This window comes from Elaeis guineensis, chromosome 12, assembly GCF_000442705.2.
Source record: "Elaeis guineensis isolate ETL-2024a chromosome 12, EG11, whole genome shotgun sequence".
Classification (NCBI taxonomy): domain Eukaryota; kingdom Viridiplantae; phylum Streptophyta; class Magnoliopsida; order Arecales; family Arecaceae; genus Elaeis; species Elaeis guineensis.
The window spans coordinates 33,390,495-33,409,998 of NC_026004.2; the positions used below are offsets into that span (position 1 = coordinate 33,390,495).

General features: G+C 39.6%; 1 pseudogene; it reads right to left on the bottom strand.

Annotated features, from left to right (window-relative positions):
• The window catches only part of LOC140852843 (uncharacterized), a 66,832-nt pseudogene that overhangs the window by 32,522 nt on the left and 14,806 nt on the right, over window positions 1-19,504 (bottom strand).

Below are 19,504 nucleotides of genomic sequence, written 5' to 3' on the forward strand. Positions count from 1 at the left end.
TCAATATTATTTATATGGTAGTTTACTATAAACTGTCCACATAAATCAGAGAGAGATTGCATGATCAAATTCGTTTGTAATTTTTTATGCATCTCATGTTGAGCTTCTCAAGCTTCTCTAAATCTTTGATTATTGTCAAATAATGACCATGGACAAATTGAAATTGCCCTTTGGTCAATCATCAGACAATTTGGTAATACGGGGATCTCCTAATCGAGAGCTTAGCTTAACTTTTTGAAATTTAAAACTATTTTAGATTCCTGAGCCAGTCTTTATAATTAAGTCTGCTTAGATTATTGGTTTCAAAAATGTGAGTGAAAGGGTTAGAAGCTGATATTTTATTCTTACAGAGAGTAAAGATTCAAGATATATTTTTATATTTATTTTAAAATATTTATTTTAAGATCAATTTTTAAAAACAAACGTATCTCCCACTATTTTTTTAAATCTTTTACACTTGTCGGATAGAGAAATGGAAACCCTCACGACTAGAATTTTTAGTGGATACTGTGGCCCTATCAATTTGAGTACACCTCATCTCATAATTATTGATGATATGCAAATCAATAAGTGGACAACTCTTGTCCAATGCTTCTCAAACAAATTGCAACCATCTTCGATCTCTAAGTCATGTAGGCCTTACCTAATAGTTATTGACTTCATTCCTTAGTTAAATCAAACCCACTATTTAATGTGTAGGCAAAACCATCATTGGATCCCTCAACTAATAGTTATTGGGTCCAACTCCATCTTTATTATGCAGCATCTTATATTAATAGAATGACTGTATCTTTCTAATACAACTAAACCACTATAACCAATCGAGAACAATCAATACTAGTAGAAGGCTCATACATCTATAACGATAGAAGATCGCTTGACTTAATATAGTTTGAGAAGTTTTAATTCAGATCTCAAATCATCATTATTTACATCTAATGCAAAAAGAAATCCGCAAAATATAAGCAATAAAATTGATGATGACCATGGATCTAGGGGATTTGGGCCCAAGCCACTAAGCCAAATTAGATGTCTATGGGTCAAAAACATACACGTACAAGCACGTCAATTGGTTTGATCATCTTCAACTCCTTGAATCGATTTGAAGTAACTTCTCGATTTCATCGTGATCAACATCTTGATCCAGCCTCAACCAATTACTCAACTCGACTCATGCTTATCTTGTGCTGTAGGCTTGCAACGATCAACCATTGACATGCAACCAATCATATAACAGAACTCATAAAAGACATACCATGAAAAAATTAATTAATTACAATCATTGATCATATGAGACATGCAGGTCTCTAAATTATATAAATCTGATGATGCTCATAGGCATCCAAAAATAAATAATTTTACATGCACAGGATCCACAAACATGATACATTATAGAGACAAGGAAAAGAGTCGCAATCCCATGATTATCACCACATGTATCTCATACATAAAAATAAAAAAAAATAGACTTGGATATTGGGCTGATCGTTTAACATGGATTCGAATAGATATCTTATGATCTCATCATCACAACTTTCTAATCTTATCAGCCATTGATATTGGCTGGTCAAATCAGCCACAAGATAAAATTTCATGATATCCGAATCTCGTTAAACGATCCATAAATCATCACGTTCATGATTTTGTCTACTTGTGATCAATCATCACAAAAAGACTCCATAAAAATAGAAACAGGATATGATCCATAATACCCAAATCAACAATCTAATCTTAGAACATATGAGGATAGCTTTGATACTACTATTAGAAACTACAGGTTGATTGATATGCATAGCAAAAAAAAAAAAAAATTTAATTAATCATATGCAGTGAAATAAAATGTTAATTCAGATTTATTACATGAGATCTCATCTCAAATCAACCTTGGATCCCTCCTAGTTATTAAGATTAAGATTAAGAAAAAAAGATTAGATCTTCACATTTACACGGATAGCTCTTCACCATAATCTAATAATCATGAATGTCTTCATGGTTCCTTTAAAGCTGTACAAGTGTCGGGTCTCTATAGATATTCATACGAGGCTGTCATCTGATCAAGATATCCAATCTCATCGGAATGCTAGCTTCCTTGCAGAGATCTTCTTTGATGGTGAATTTCTTTTTTCTTTTGCTGAAAAATTTTTTCAAAGATTTCAGCCTTTCTTCTTCACAGCTCACGCACATGCACCAAAAAGATTAGGAATCTTTCTTGATCCTTTTTTTATTTTCTTCTCAAGAAAATCTAGTGCAGCCTTTCTCTTTTTTCTCTTCCTTCTTCCCTCTCTCAAGAATTTTTCTTGGGCATAAGCCTTCTCAAGGTTCTTTCCTTCTTTAAGGTCCAACCCTCGGACATTAGAACACCCTCACGTAGAAAAAGCTAGAACGTCCAACATTTGAGCGTGTAAAAGAGAGGAAGATGGGGCGTGAAGGCTTAGGATGTCCAACACTTTGGACGTACAAGAGAGAGGGAGTTAGGGCACGAATTAATTGGAGGTGTGAAGGATTAGAAGCCCTTTTATACCTCTAAGGTTAGCTAGGGCGATGCCCCTCTTTCACATGAAATTACTTTGAGGCATACTAATCTCTTGGTGTGAAACCATTCTCAAGATAACGTTTTGGACATCCAAACTATTTGGGCATCCATATCTCTCTTGGGCATGGAAAGAGTCTTGGAAGAGGACTTTCTCTTGGTTGCGCATGAGGAGGTCTTTGGGCTCAAATTCCTTAGGGCATCAAATTTTTGGACGCACACCCCATATCTTGTATGAGAAAACAATAAGGTGCCATCTCATGGAGAGGAGTCTTTCTGTTTGTTAATCATCTTTATGGATAGAGTCCCAAGGAGCTTGGACTTTGACAAAATCAAAATTCTTTTTTTATAAGGAATGGATTTGGACAAAATCAAAATTTTTATCTCATAAGGAGTTCAATTGCATTTGAGTTTGATCATGTGAACTCTTTGATATGTCAAATCAAATCCAACCATCTAATTAGATACAACCTCTTGTGTGTGATTCCATATATTCTATTTTGTCTTATAGTGAGAAATATTATAACTCCATCAATAATATCATTGAAACTTCTTTCAATGGATTGGAACAATTTCAACTCACCCGATAAGAACTATTCACTATTAAAATAATTCTCATGTGTCTCACAATCTATCAGTGATACCTAGCAGCATGTAGTGACATTCCAGCAAAATAGAATAGATGAACCTTTAGGTATAGTTACCATGTATGTAACACAGACATTCTATCATGAGTCTCAATAAAATAGAGATTATAAAATTTTTCGTCAAACCTCATCATCTGTCATATGTCAAATTTATTTGACTCGAGTTTCTGACGTAAAAACTATAAAAACTCTTTTCACTATTCACATTACTCTAGTCAAGATCTTTTGAACTCGATCTCATAAATCATATAGGACTATCTCCCTTAAGTATCAAGATCAATAGATTCTATAAATATGCATACCCTATTCCTATAATAAACTTTCTATAGCCAACATGCACCATAAGGATTCATATGGTTAGGAGACCAAGTATATATGCAGTCAAACTACAACAACTCCATTATGAATAGTCGAGATATCATAGGTCTGAGGACTAGTCACACTACTGTAGCATCAAACAAGTCATCGATCAGTAAGTAGACATTCAAGTGATTTCTCATATTGGTCATGCTCGATATCTTTATTCTCTAACAACCATCTATATTCTCACTTTAGTGTCTTACTCTAAATCTATTCCTATTACATCGTATGAGATGTGGCATGGTAAGAAATCAAATTTTGGTTATCTCAGAATTTAGAGAGATTCGATCTTTGTCAAAAAACAATAGGCAGATAAGTTAGAGGCTAGGCCTATAAGAGCTCATTTTATAGGATACCCAAAAGAGTCTTTAGGATATTATTTTTATCTCTCAGATGATCACAATATGCTTGTGAGCCAGCATACCAAAATTTTGAAAAAAGATTTTATCCTGGATGAAGGTAGTGGGAGAAAAATAAAAGAATAATACCCTACAAGCCAATTGCATAGGGATGCGAAGAGACTTTTCTTTATTTTTTTTCTGCTCATTTGTATGATATTAGTTATTTTTATTTATGAGATATTATATTTTATCATTTACTGTATTATTTTTTTATGATTATGATAAACTCCACAGATTAGGACAATGATTTTAGGACCACGATAAGATCATACCAGTGAGATCTAAAATCTTGATAGTCCCAATATAAAATATTTTCAGTCATTGAATCATCGAGTTAGAGATCAATGATATCGGTAAGACTGCTACATCCTATGTATGCTTAATGGAGAGGATGGTTGATCTTATAACTACTTGTATGGTAACACTAATACAAGGATGTAGATGCTCATTAGAGAATGAGTTCACTGAACTGACCCATCAAAAGAATATTTGATGGAGCCTTACAGCATGTCAATAGATGGTTCTTCAGTGAAAGTGGTGCATGTGATCCTTTGACCTGAGATCACCATGGTACCTTGTGTACATGAATCTTTACTTTGGTTTATTTTCTAGCACACCACTTTGAGATGTATGTGGGATATTCTAGGTATGGTGAAGTGTGTATGAAGATTGTAAGTAGTCAATAAAGAATCGGTCATTCCTTGTAGAAGGAGAGAACATCCTATGTGATCTCATAGGATGATGACTCTGAGAGTCTCTAGCCAGAGCAGGGATGAACAATAGAAATAATTTCTACTGGTTCATCAACTAAGTCATCATCATCAGATCGAGATATATATAGATAGATATTTGAGTTTGACATATTTTCATACCAATGGTCTTTTCGAGATGTTGTGTGATCGAAAGATTGAATTATACGGTAACTCACCATGAAAAGATAATTTTGATATTTTCATCAAATTTTAAATCTTCTGGATAATCATGACACATTGCTAGACATCAATCTTGACTTGTGGACTCATCAGAATTAAAAAAGTTTAATTCAAGAATCAATTAGGAAGAGTCCTAGTTGATTGAAACTCTTGAGCTGACTTAATCCAATTGAATTAAGATTACGTCGAGAGTTTGGATCCACTGCTGCTTAGATTTGAAACTCAATGGGTCACATACAATAGAGATTTAGTCTTGATCCAATCTACTTGAATTTATTATAAATTCAATGGGTTAATTAAATTACTAGCACTTGAATTAACCCAAGTTTTTAATTGGGTTCAGTGCAAATATATTTGTGTTAACCCTTTGCTTGTTGCCTTGATCTAATGTGATTGGATTTGAATCTTTATTTAAATAGGTTGCTAATTTGGATTTTATGAAAGTGTTCCATATGTGATCCATCTCCTCCACACGAAAAGCCACACATAAATTAATTGTCATGCCCAAAATAAATAGCGATGAGAAGGAAGAGTCCTTCTCATCTACTCCTCTTAATTTTATTACCAAGTTCCACGCTAATAAACACTTAATTTAAGTCATTTAAAGCAAAAAATTATATTTAATTTATTTTATTTATTAAAAATTTGATGCTTCTTTTTATATTTTATAGGAAAGGTGATCGTCGATACAAAGAGTCCGATTCGTTGATCAAAAAGACTCAAGTTTGAAGAAAATTGGACTTAAAACAAAATTTAAATAAAAGAATGATGCATATGGTATTATAGAAAATGAAGATACTATGCAAGGAATCCAAAAAGGATATAAACATCGTTGTAAAGAAATAAAAGTTTCTTTTTGGAATAAAAAAGGAGTGCTCACGCGGCATGGGTTCACGCGGCATGGATGCACGGGCGGACGCGCGGGCGGGCGTGCGGCATCGGATGCGCGAGGCAGCACAGGCGAGCGGGTTCACGAGGCAGCGCGAGCGCGAGGCGCAACGGGTTCGTGGGGGACAGACGAACGCTCATGGATCTGAAAATTAAAGAAAAAAAAGATAATATTTGGAAGTACTTCAAGAGGAAGAATTTATATTTTCTTTATCTGCTTATGATCTTTCCATCTCATCCATCCATCTTTTAGTATTTAATATTTTCTTTAGTCCCACATCGAAAAACCATGTAAAATTCCTCCCTCCTAACACATATAAAAAGACTTTTGTACTCCCATTAGAGGAGAAGCTCAGAAATTCTTCTAGAGCCTTGCATAGAGGAATAGAAAGGAACTACTTCATGAGCAGCTAGGCTAGCAGTCTCGGGAATGGAGAAAAAATTTTGTAACGACATAGAGCGGGTTTATTATTCAAAACTTTCTTGTATTTCTTTATATGCAATAAATATTATGCTTTTTATTTAAATCATCATGAGTTCTTTATTTACTCTCTTTCATATACTTTTATTTATGATTTTCTGTTAGATTAGTATTAGGAATAACTTTTACTTTTTGGAGACGCACAGTGATCTACGGGTATGGGGCGTGCCAAGAAAAAAAGAGTTGTTTACCTAATACTTTCCGAAGACGCACCGTGATCTACGGGTACGGGGCGTGTCGAGAAAAGATAGATATTTTTTCTAAGATTAATCATATTTTTTAATTAAAAAAAAGAGATACAACTCTACTAGTGCAAAATTAATTCAAAACTCCCGAGCTTTTTATTTTTTAATTATATCAATTTTAAGATAATTTATTTTTTAAATCAAAATAATGCTTCTGTCTTTTAATTTCAACTTAGTCCAAGGTCCCTGAGGATACGATCTCGACTCATCCTACCTACATAGTGAGTAGAGTTATTTTTGGTGCTATCAACGACTACGCATCACACGTATCTCTTATTTTTGTACGCCATCTGATGGTGCTATGGGATGTGTAGGCGTGGAAGAGGAGTCCTTCTCTTGGAAGGAACTCCATGCCAAATTAATTTGGATGCCACCTTATTTTTGGGCGATGAAATGGAAGAGTCCATTTCACATTGGACTCTTAATTCCTCCCTTTATTCCACATGTTTCTTTTACTCCATGCACCATATGATGGCTCCTAGAGATATGTTGGTGCAGAAGTGGAGGAGTCCTTCTGCTTGAAGGCTCTTCCACACCTAAAACTTCTATATAAGGAATTTATTCCTTGTGGAAACTAAGGGATGACACATTGGATGTGTTTGCGCCAAAATATTTATTTTCTCCCTAAAGCCTCTTAATTATTACATGCCAATTTTATGGGACCAGAGAAGGAAGAGTCCTTCTACTCCTAGACTTCCTCACATGCCATTTTAATGTGGTAATTCATTTTTACCGTGTGGAGAAGTTGGGGGTCAAAAGTTGGCATCCCTTGGAGATTATGTGGCACCCCTTTGTTACCTATTTAAAGGGGTCGCTACACCTTGGTTCAACACCTAATTTTTGGCTGAGAGTTGGCGTGAGGATGAGAGGAAAATGAGAGGAAAAAGTTTGGATAAAGATAAAAAAAATGAAGAGAAAAATGGAAAGGAAGGAAAGAGAGAAAATGGAAAGCATGAGATGCTTGTCCAAAAATCAGATTGTTCATATGTTGAACATAAAATTTGATTTGTGTGTGATGAGATCTTTTGAGAAAGGGTTTCTAAAGAGATCCTAGTAGAGGTCATGAAGGCATACAAGCAATGGTGCAACCAGTTCTTGTGAAGGACAATCGGCAGTGAGTTAGCGAAGAAGGCTGCAGCACCATATCGAATTGGGAAGGATCCTGATCAGTCCCATGTGGATCACCATTGAAGGGCTTCTACTTTGGAGTCTCATGGAGGTCTCAAAATTATCAGATCATGATCTTCTTGTTGATATATGACTTTTGGGCTCTTCCTGATATATATATTTTTGATCGTTTGATTGTAATCATCAAGGGGTTCCTAAGATTTTGTATTTCAGTGCTCTTGTTTAATTTTCAAACCTTGTTTTTAATTGTTGAATGCATGTTAAAAATTTTAAAATTTATAATCCACTACGTCATCAAAATTCAACAGTGGTATCAGAGCCATCCTTGATTGATTCAATTAAATTTCATGTTATTTTTATAAGATGAATTAGTTTCAGTTTAAATTATATCAAAATCAGATTTTCTGATTGATGTTTTATTGATATTTTTGATGTATTTTTATAAATGATAAATGTTATCAATCCATAATCGAATCTTGGATATAAAATTTTATGGTCTATAGATTTGTGTGACAAGTTTAGATTAGATCCTATGATCTAGTTTTCGATGGAATTGAAATCCAGTGCATGTGATGCGTGGAGCCTTGGAATGCTACATATGGATGTAGATTGCCAAGACTTAGGGTTCTTGTATTTGATGCATCTACCTTAGATCCAAAGGCTGACTACCATATTATTGGGTACTCACCATTATGGGTTGACCATTTTGGTTGTTGTTCGAGGAATGTGTGGTGTCGAAAAAAATTTGATCATAGAAAGGAAGTATCAGATATGGATTAGGATTTTTATCGATGGATTGGTTTAATTATAATTCATTATTCTAATATGACTAGAATTAATGATTATAGATTAAATCAATTTCATAGTTCTAATTTGATTAGAAGTCATATTTAATTTAGATTAATCAAATTATCATTTACCTAATTGGATTAGGGTTTGAGTTATGGTTGACCGAATCTGTGTTAACCTAATTGAATTATGTTTAACCTATAAATTGATCAACTCACTCAAATGAATGACAAATGATTGATTTAAAATTAAAAAAATTGGGTCAAGTGTTGAACCCGAATTGAAAATTCTAGATGGGTCCTATGCCCATATATTTAGACATCTCCATTGACATGTGTTTGAATGATATTGCAATTGAAATAACAGGAGCAGTTTGTTATTATATTTTATAATTATTATAAAATACATGTTAATTGGTTATGGACTATGATACATTCATGTGATGGATGTATGCATGAATGCTTCCACTATTGGCTGATTATATAAATGCATCTGTAAGAGTTACAATAGGGGCTGGGTACCCCTGATGCATTGTATTATCAGCTGAACCTTTCTTTTCTATGTTCCCAACTGTTGATTGAGATTTTTACATATTGATATAAAATAATAAAAAAAAAATTATTTGAGAACAGATAAAAATTATTTCTTTCTATTTTCAAATAAAGATCAAGCATTCATGGTAGTCTTCATGGTGATGAAGACTAGACTACCAGGCTTTTGAGGAGCAGAGGTGTATTAAGACTGACCAAGAGATGGTTCAATCTATGATGCACTTAGGGTTAGATCTATTGATCATCCTATGGCTCGGATGACTTTTTTCAAAAAGTCCATAACCATTAGATTTTTTTAATTTGCTCTTATATGCTGGTAGTTATAATTATAATTAATTTAAATTGTATATGATGTATGTATATGTTTAAGATGTGCTTGAGACCTAAGTCTCTTATTCAAATTATATTAAGTCATAATGATGAAGTGTTAAGAATACTATCGATGTCTTCCTTCATGCTAAGTCAGTATTATCTCAAGAACCATAGTAGGCTTGTTGTGCTATCCACAAGGCTTGCTATGAGGACTGTTTTGATACTATTTTTGATGCATAATGAAGCTAATTGTACTTAGTTCATACTAGGTCAATAGAGTATGTCAAAAACTGTAGTGAGTTTGTTATGCTATCCACAAGGCTTGCTATAGTGATTGGTATGATATCGACTTAGTGATGCTTATGGTATATTCTGATAGTGCTGTCTTATGCTATCCACAAGGGTAGTATTATTCAGATATGATCATATAAAATTGAAGGATACGACTTAACTAAAATACTATAGTTTGTTATACTATCCACAAGGCTATAAGTATTTTAGAGACAAAAGTTATGTTGAGAGTTGCATGAGATGTAATTGGTAAAGAGTTACCTACCCTTGAACTCATAAGAGCTTGTTATACTATCCACAAAATTTTTTATGAAGAAGTGGGATCTCAACCCCACTAAGGAACTAGATAATTTGTTTTTTCGATTTCATACTTGAGGGCTATGAAATTTGTTAAAATAGTAGGAGACATAATTAGATAAAATCCTCATCTAAATTGTGAATGTCATCATGAGTAGTCTTTTCTATGTTCTTATATACAAATTTGCATCTTTACTATCACTGCATAGGATTATTTATTTTTAAATTGACCAAATTTTTTGGAATGGTTAAGAAAAAAAGGTGAAGAATGTCTTCACTAGAGTATCTAATTTAGTATTACAACAATAATGAATATTAGAATTAAATTACAAAAGTTGTCTTACAAGTATGAAGCAGGAGCAGGATGCAAAAAGTTGCATCTGCTAATAATTTGTATGAGATACAAATTAATTATCATTGAGTGTTTTAGCTTTAAAATATTAGGTATGTGATACCTTATATAGGTTCTACTTATGCAAAGGGTTGCTGGAACTATAAAGCTGAAGTAAGATAACGGCTTGCCTTTTGGCACTGATGAATAGTCCATTCATGCTGAGGCAGTAGGAACCTATGTAACTTTATAGTAAGATTTAAAAATTAGTAGATCATTGTTATGTGCCTGAATTTATCAGAAACATTATTTCAAATCTTTTGCTAATGTAGCTTAGTTTTGAAATTAATATAAAGAGTAAAAATTATTCTCATTTCGATAAATTTTAGGACTATGATCTCATGTTTTTGTCACTTAATGGTGTTGTTCTTTATGATTGATGAGAACAAGATAAATATGTGATGTTCACATATCTCAGGGCAAGCAAGGTATTAGGTCATGAATATATGGATGTTCAAAGACTAATAATATCTTGACCCAGAGATTGACACTTCATATGTGATATGATGTGTTCTCTAAAATACTTCACAAATCTTATTGTTCATTTTGAAAAATATCTTAGGAATTGCTCAATATGTTAGATATCGTCAACATCTGTTATGAGCACTCCATATAGGATATGAAAAAGGCAAAAGACAGGTTGCCCAACTTATGTGAAAAATACTGATGTATATAAGTGTTGTGCTAAAATAGATTAATATATATATATTAGTTTATAGGTTATCCTAAGAATAATATGTGATACTACTTCTACCATACTACTTGACAAAAGTGTTTTGACAATAGATATGCCACCTTTTAGGAAAAAAAAAATTCTAAGAAGGAGACAGTGGGAGGATAATTGAACTTGAGAAGTTCAAGACCTATGAACTATCCTATTATAACCTGTGAAATATCCACAAATTGATCCTCAACCAGATGTGCTCATTGATGAGACACAACCATGATACACACCTCCTCACTGAAGGTCAATTCAAGTGTGTAATATACCACTCAAATATGGTTTGTCATTAAGAATAAGGATACACCATACATCATTGAGAATCGTATTTTCTTGACCTATTCAGAGATCATCATGAGTAAAAACTCTGATAGTTGGCTTGAAACCATAATATCCGAAATGGACTCCCGATACATCAACCAAGTATGGACTATGATTGAAGCATCTATGGGTATGACCCAACAGATTACTAATAGGAATGTCAATTTAGATTTTTGTTATTGCCACATACCATCTAAAGAGTTTATCTTTAGTGGGAGGGCAAATGCATTTATGGATTCAAGCAGGTATTGAGGAGTAGGTACTTCTATTTTTCATAAGACAATCAAAATGTTTGACTTTATCAAATATAGATGAACCATGTGTGTGTGCAAGAAGATAAGTGGGACTCCCACTAACTTCTTAGTTATGTATGTGGGTGACATACAGTATATTGGGAAGGTAGTCCTGATATTGCACTCGGTCAATAACATGCTTATCACAAATATTTTCATAGAAAAGACTTGGATTAAGCATCCAATATATTTAGCATCTATAAGGATAGATGTAAGTTGATGTTAGGCTTGTGCTAATCTAGGTACATGAAATTTATGTTGAAGGAGTTCAACATGAATGGGTGTAAAGGAGTTTACTTACCCATACATTCAGTGTACCAAGCCTGATATAAATTATGTTCTGTGCATAATCATTGATTTCAGGCAGATCCTTGATAGGATCTTTTGAAAATTATGAAAAGCATTCTCAAAGTACTTGAGAAGTACTCGAGGAGCAGTGAATTAGAAAAGTTTCAAATAGCTAACTGTATTTATTTCAGTTAAATGTTGTTAGTAAAGATTGCTAAGAAAAGTCACCAGGTGAAAGGGTTCATCACTAAATTGGGTGTGGTCTCACTAGAAATCCACACACATCCTAGGCACTTTCACCTCATTCATGATTTAATCATAAAATGAGTAAATATTAAGAACATTGTAATGGACCAGTTTACTAAGCCTTACACAGCAGTAGTGTAATCGCCATCCTGATTGCATAGGCATCAGGTACAGGGGCAATTGATTTTAGTAAAAATGGAAGATTGAAAGAATAGTACCCTATAAGTCAATCACATAAGGATGCGAAAGAATTTTTCTTTATTTTTTTCCTACTCATTTGCATGACATTAGTTATTTTTATTTATGAGGTATTATGTTTTATCATTGCTACATCATTTTTTTATGATTATGATAAATTTCATAGATTAGGATAATAATTTTAGGGCCATGATGAGATCATGCCAGTGAGATCTAAAATCTTGATAGCCTCAATCTAAAATATTTTTAGTCGTTGGATCATCGAGTCAGAGATCGATGATACCGATAAAATTGGTACATCCTATGTGTGCTCAATGGAGAGGATGGTTGATCTCATAACCACTTGTGTGATGACACTAATACAAGAATGTAGGTGCTCATTAGAGAATGAGTTCACTGAACTGACCCACCAAAAAAATATCTGATGGAGCCTTACAGCATATCAACAGATGGTTCTTCAGTGGGAGTAGTACATGTGATTCTTCGACCTAAGATTATCATAGTATCTTGTGTACATGAATCCTTACTTTGGTTTATTCCCTAGTACACCACTTTGAGATGTATATGGGATATTCTGGATATGATGAAGTATGCATCAAAATTGTGAGTGGTCAATAAGGAATCGATCACTCCTTATAGGAGGAGAGAACATCCTATGTGATCTCACAGGATGATGACTCTGAGAGTCTCTGGCCAGAGCTGGGATGAACAGTAGAAATAATTTCTATTGATTTATCAATTGAGTCATCATCATTAGATTAAGATACATTTGAATAGGTATTTCGGTTTGACATATTTTCATACCTATGGTCTTTCCTCCAAAATATTGTGTGATCGAAGGATTGAATTGCACGGTAACTCACCACAGAAAGATAATTTTGATATTTTTATCAAATTTTAAATCTTTTGGATGTCATGACATGTTGCTAGACATCAATCTTGACTTGTGAACTCGTCAGAATTAAAAGATTTTAATTCAAAAATCAATTAAGAAGAGTCCTATTTGATTAAAACTCTTGAGCTGACCTAATCCAATCGGATTAGGGTCACGTCGAGAGTTTGGATCTACTGCTAGCTAGATTTAGAACCCAATGGGTCACACGCAATAAAAATTTGATCTTGATCCAATCTATTTAAATTTATTATAAATTTAATGGGTTAATTAAATTGCTAGCACATGAATTAATCCAAATTTTCAATTGGGTTCAATGCAAATATATTTGTGCTAACCCTTTGCTTGTTGCCTTGACCTAATATGATTGGATTTGAACCTTTATTTAAATAGGTTGCTGATTTGAATTTTATAGAAGTGTTCCATATATGATCCATCTCCTCCATGTCAAAAGCCATGCACAAATTAATGGTCACGCCCAAAATAAATGGTGATGAGAAGGAAGAGTCCTTTTCATCTACTCCTCTTAATTTTATTACCAAGTTCCACACGTTTCTTATTTTTGTGCACCATCTTATGGTGCTATGGGATGTGTGGCCATGGAAGAGAAGAAGGAGTCCTTCTCTTGGCAGGAACTCCATGCCAAATTAATTTGGACGCCACCTTATTTTTGGGCGATGAAATGGAAGAGTCCATTTCACATTGGACTCTTAATTCCTCCCTTTATTCCATGCGTTTCCTTTACTCCATGCGCCATATGATGGCTCCTGGAGATATGTTGGCATAGAAGTGGAGGAGTCCTTCTGCTTGAAGGCTTTTCCACACCTAGAGCTTCTATATAAAGAATTTATTCCTTGTGGAAACTAAGGGATGACACATTGGTTGTGTTTGCGCCAAAATATTTATTTTCTCCCTAAAGCCTCTTAATTATTACACATCAATTTTATAGGACCAGGGAAGGAAGAGTCCTTCTACTCCTAGACTTTCTCACATATCATTTTAATGTCATAATTCATTTTTACCATGTGGAGAAGTTGGGACCCCAAAAGTTGGCATCCCTTGGAGATTATGTAGTGCCCCTTTGTTACCTATTTAAAGCGGGCACTACACCTTGGTTCAGCACCTAATTTTTGGTTGAGAGTTGGTGTGAGGATGAAAGAAAAATGAGAGAAAAAAGTCTGGATAAAGATAAAAAAAAAGGGAGAGAAAAATAGAAAGAAAGGGAAGAGAGAAAATGGAAAACATGAGATGCTTGTCCAAAAATCAGATTGTTCATATGTTGAACATAAAATCTGATTTGTGTGCGGTGAGATCTTTTAAGAAAAGATTCCTAAAGAGATCCTAATGGAGAGTCATGAAAGCATACAAGCAATGGTGCAGCCAGTTCTTATGAAAGACAATCGGCAGCGAGCTTGCGAAGAAGGTTGCAGTACCATATCGAATTGGGAAGGGCCCTAATCAGTCTCATGTGGATCACCATTGGAGGTCTTCTATTTTGATATCGAAGGGACGGTTCCGACTGTACCCATCTCTCTCTCTGTACTTCCTTCGTTTGAAATTCCAACTCGGAAGTAGGGGGACTAGTGTTGGGTATAGAATACCCACAGCCGAAACCAGCGGAATCGACGACGGAATAGAACGGCTCCGCCCGGACTCTTACGGGAGCCGGGCTCCGCCTTCGACATCAACAAGCAGCTCGGCTCCGCCCGGACTCCTATGGGAGCCGGGCTCCGCCTTCGACTTCGAGCAGCACGGCTCCGCCCGGACTCTTACGGGAGCCAGGCTCCGCCTTCGACATCAACAAGCAGCACAGCTCCGCCCGGACTCCTACGGGAGCCGGGCTCCGCCTTCGACTTCGAGCAGCATGGCTCCACCCGGACTCCTACGGGAGCCGGGCTCCGCCTTCGACTTCGAGCAGCATGGCTCCACCCGGACTCCTACGGGAGCCGGGCTCCGCCTTCGACTTCGAGCAGCACGGCTCCGCTCGGACTCCTACGGGAGCCGGGCTCCGCCTTCGACATCAACAAGCAGCACAGCTCCGCCTGGACTCCTACGGGAGCCGGGCTCCGCCTTCGACTTCGAGCAGCACGGCTCCGCCCGGACTCCTACGGGAGCCGGGCTCCACCTTCGACTTCGAGCAGCACGGCTCCGCCCGGACTCCTACGGGAGCCGGGCTCCGCCTTCGACTTCGAGCAGCACGGCTCCGCCCGGACTCCTACGGGAGCCGGGCTCCGCCTTCGACATCAACAAGCAGCACAGCTCCGCCCGGACTCCTACGGGAGCCGGGCTCCGCCTTCGACTTCGAGCAGCACGGCTCCGCCCGGACTCCTACGGGAGTCGGGCTCCACCTTCGACATCAACAAGCAGCACGGCTCCGCCCGGACTCCTACGGGAGCCGAGCTCCGCCTTCGACTTCGAGCAGCACGGCTCCGCCCGGACTCCTACGGGAGCCGGGCTCCGCCTTCGACATCAACAAGCAGCACAGCTCCGCCCGGACTCCTACGGGAGCCGGGCTCCGCCTTCGACTTCGAGCAGCACAGCTCCGCCCGGACTCCTACGGGAGCCAGGCTCCGCCTTCGACTTCGAGCAGCACGGCTCCGCCCGGACTCCTACGGGAGCCGGGCTCCGCCTTCGACATCAACAAGCAGCACAGCTCCGCCCAGACTCCTACGGGAGCCAGGCTCCGCCTTCGACTTCGAGCAGCACGGCTCCGCCCGGACTCCTACGGGAGCCGGGCTCCGCCTTCGACTTCGAGCAGCACGGCTCCGCCCGGACTCCTACGGGAGCCGGGCTCCGCCTTCGACACCAACGGCAGCTCGGCTCCGCCCGGATTCCTACGGGGGCCGGGCTCCACCTTCAATATCAGCTGCTGGTAAGCTCCGTCCGGACTCCTACGAGAGTCGGGCTTCATCTTTAACTTTGATTGCAGAGGGCTCCACCCGGACTCCTACGGGAGCCGGGTTCCGCTTTTAGTATCCACTGCAGGAAAGTTCCGTCCGGACTCCTACGGGAGCCAGACTCCACCCACAACCCCAACCGAAAGGAGGACCCCTCCCGAACTTCTACAGAGGCCGGACTCCGACCGCTGCCGAGCCTCGATCAACAGATCCGCGCCCCCTGGCAGATCACAATAACGACCATGATCCTGTTCCACTTCCTATAGCGGATTCCGTGCGGCTCCATCACCCCCTGCGGCGGACCCATTACTCTCTGACAGGCTGTGTCAACGGCCACGATTCTGCTCCACTCCCTGCGGCAAGTGCTGTGCGACTCCACTACTCCCTGACAGCTAGCGGCAACGGACGCCGCTCCACTACCTGCAACTGGTTCTACGTGGCAGGCCATAACAATAGCCACGTGTCTACTCCACTATCCTTCGCAATCAATTCCTCTGACCATGGGCGGCCCACTACCAGACGGTTACAAACGTCGCCATCAATCCGTTGCCTCCTCCACCTATAAAAGGGGGACCCAGATACGTTATTCTCTAAGCTCATTTCTTATCTCAAAACTCTGCTAAATTCTTCGTTCGAGCACTCCATTCTTGTTGAAGCAGAGAACTGACTTGAGCGTCGGAGGGTCTTGCCGGAGCAACCCCACCTCCAGTTTAGACTTTCTTTGCAGGTCCCGGCGGCGACCGCGGCTTCCCCGACTCCAGCTTCTCCGGCGCAAGCAGATTTTTGCACCAACAGGATTGGCGCTAAAGGAAGGGCGTGTGTCTTCGCAGCACCCTTGTTCTTAAAGGAGCGCTCAACGGACCCGCTTCCGACCATCTTTTCCGATGCCCAATCCTCCTTCCCTCATCTGATGCCCTCTCACGAGGTCTCTGCACAACTACCTCCGGCTATGGTCGTCGATGAAGGGTGGCTGGATGATCGGTCTCCGCCGGATTCCGTCAACGTCATCTCGGGGGAATCCCGACGGGAGGCAATCAGCACATCAGCTGCATCCCTCAAGCGGCAAAAAGTTGAAGAACCCATAGCCTTCACTGAAGAAGACGCCCAGGGAGTCCAATTCCCTCATAACGATGTGGTCGTAGTTTCCTTAAACATAGCAAACTACGACGTCTGTCGCATTCTCGTCGACAACGGGAGTTCGACCGACATCTTGTTCTACAACGCTTTTTCGAGAATGGCCACTCTTGGAGGTCATCTAAGGCCGATTTGCTCTCCCTTAATAGGGTTTACCGGTGACGCCATTCCGACGGAGGGAATGATAGATCTAACTGTGACCGCGGGTCAGCATCCAAAGCAGTCCAAAGCCCTGGTGAATTTCCTGGTGGTAAAGGCGTCGTCTGCCTACAATGCAATTCTTGGCCGATCCGGCCTCAATGCCCTCAGAGCTGTTATTTCAACCTACCATTTGAAATTGAAGTTCCCCACAAGCCAGGGGATCGAAGAAGTCCGGGGAGACCAAGCGCTGGCCAGGCATTGCTACAACATTGCCTTGCAAAGAAGCGATCAAGCGGACCCCTGTCCGGTCGATGGATTGGATGCTCGCGATGACCTCACTGAAGAGAGGGGCGGTCCAATTGAAGACCTAATACCAATCCCTCTGAATGATGGGAACATAGAGCATGTGGTGTTAATTGGCTCCAACCTGGGGGAGGAGGTGCGGACGCGTCTTGTGGATTTCCTCCGAAGAAATGCGGACGTTTTCGCGTGGGTCCCGACGGATATGCCGGGGATCGACACAGAAGTCATGGAACATCATCTGGCGGTCGACCCTAAACATCGGCCGATGAAAGAAAAAATTCGGAGTCATGCCCCGGAGAGGCAGAAGGCAATAGCCGAGGAAGTGGATAAGCTTCTCAAGGCCGGATTTATCAAGGAAGTCAATTATCCTGAGTGGATCTCCAATGTTGTTTTGGTCAAGAAAGCAAACGGCAAGTGGAGGATGTGTATCGACTTCAAAAAGCTGAATAAAGCTTGTCCAAAGGACAGCTACCCCCTTTCCAGGATCGACCAACTGGTGGACGCTACCTCGGGCCATGAGCTCCTCACTTTTATGGACGCATTCTCCGGCTATAACCAGATTAGAATGGCATTAGAAGATGAAGAAAAGACAGCTTTTATCACTAATCGCGGCCTTTACTGCTACAGGGTTATACCGTTCGGCCTCAAGAACGCGGGCGCAACCTATCAGCGACTGGTGAACAAAATCTTCAAGGAGCAGATCGGCCGAAACATGGAGGTTTATGTGGACGATATGCTCGTGAAAAGCAGGTCTTCCAGAAATCATGTCGCCGACCTCGAGGAAACCTTTGGCGCTCTTCAAAAGTATAAAATGAAGCTGAACCCGACCAAATGCGCTTTTGGGGTAACCTCAGGAAAGTTCCTAGGCTTCATGGTATCGGGGCGCAGGATTGAGGCCAATCCGGAGAAAATTCGTGCCATCCAAAATATGACCGCCCCAAGGTCGATCAAGGAGGTTCAGTGCCTCACGGGGAGGATTGCGGCTCTTAATCGCTTTGTCGCGAGGTCGGCCGAATGATGTTTGCCCTTCTTTCAAACCCTCAAGCAGCCGAAGAACTTCTGTTGGACCTCTGAATGCCAACAGGCATTCGAAGAATTAAAAGGCTACCTTAGCTCACCCCCACTGCTGGCGAAGCCCGAACCTGGGGAGGAACTATTTTTGTACCTGGCAGTCTCTCCCACAGCCCTCGCAGCTGTCCTTGTCAAAGAAGAAATGAAAGTCCAGCGGCCGGTCTACTACATTAGCCGTGCGCTGAGGGACGCCGAGACCAGGTATACTAAATTAGAAAAACTGACCTACGCCTTGTTGATTGTAGCTCGGAGACTCCGACCTTAGTTTCAAGGGCACACGGTGACGCTACTCACCGATCAACCGATCAAGGCGGTTTTGCACCGAGCTGATACCTCTGGAAGAATGGCGAAATGGGCAATCGAGCTCACAGAATTTGACATCAACTACAAACCTAGACCAGCAATAAAGGCCCAAATATTGGCAGATTTCATAGTAGAGTGCACTATCCCCGAGGAGGCCGAACCCGAGCAAAGCAAAATTGACGACCTGAGGACTCGACCGAACTCCCCCAACAAAGAAGCCAGTCCCTCCGATTGCTTTTGGACCCTCTATGTGGACGGATCTTCCAACATGGCGGGCGCGGGTGCAGGACTGATCTTGATCAGCCCGGAGGGAGTCATCGCGGAGTACGCTCTGCATTTTGAGTTTCCCGCAACAAATAATGGAGTGGAATATGAAGCTCTGATTGCAGGATTAAGGGTCGCCAAAGAGCTCGGAATAGGTCAACTCCGGGTGCACAGTGACTCCCAACTTGT